The sequence below is a fragment of the Atta colombica genome, unplaced genomic scaffold (assembly GCF_001594045.1).
Source record: "Atta colombica isolate Treedump-2 unplaced genomic scaffold, Acol1.0 scaffold135, whole genome shotgun sequence".
NCBI classification, from domain to species: domain Eukaryota; kingdom Metazoa; phylum Arthropoda; class Insecta; order Hymenoptera; family Formicidae; genus Atta; species Atta colombica.
This window is the reverse complement of record NW_017259223.1, coordinates 2,225,448-2,225,800: the sequence shown is the minus strand read 5'-3', so window position 1 is coordinate 2,225,800 and position 353 is coordinate 2,225,448.

Genomic DNA, 353 nt, shown 5'->3' with positions numbered 1-353 from the left:
CCTAACCTAACCTAACCTAACCTAACCTAACCTAACCTAACCTGACCTAACCTAACCTGACCTAACCTGACCTGACCTGACCTGACCTGACCTGACCTAACCTAACCTAACCTAACCTAACCTAACCTAACCTAACCTAACCTAACCTAACCTAACCTAACCTAACCTAACCTGACCTAACCTAACCTGACCTGACCTAACCTGACCTGACCTGACCTGACCTGACCTGACCTGACCTGACCTAACCTAACCTAACCTGACCTGACCTAACCTAACCTAACCTAACCTGACCTGACCTAACCTAACCTAACCTAACCTAACCTAACCTAACCTAACCTAACCTAACCTAACCT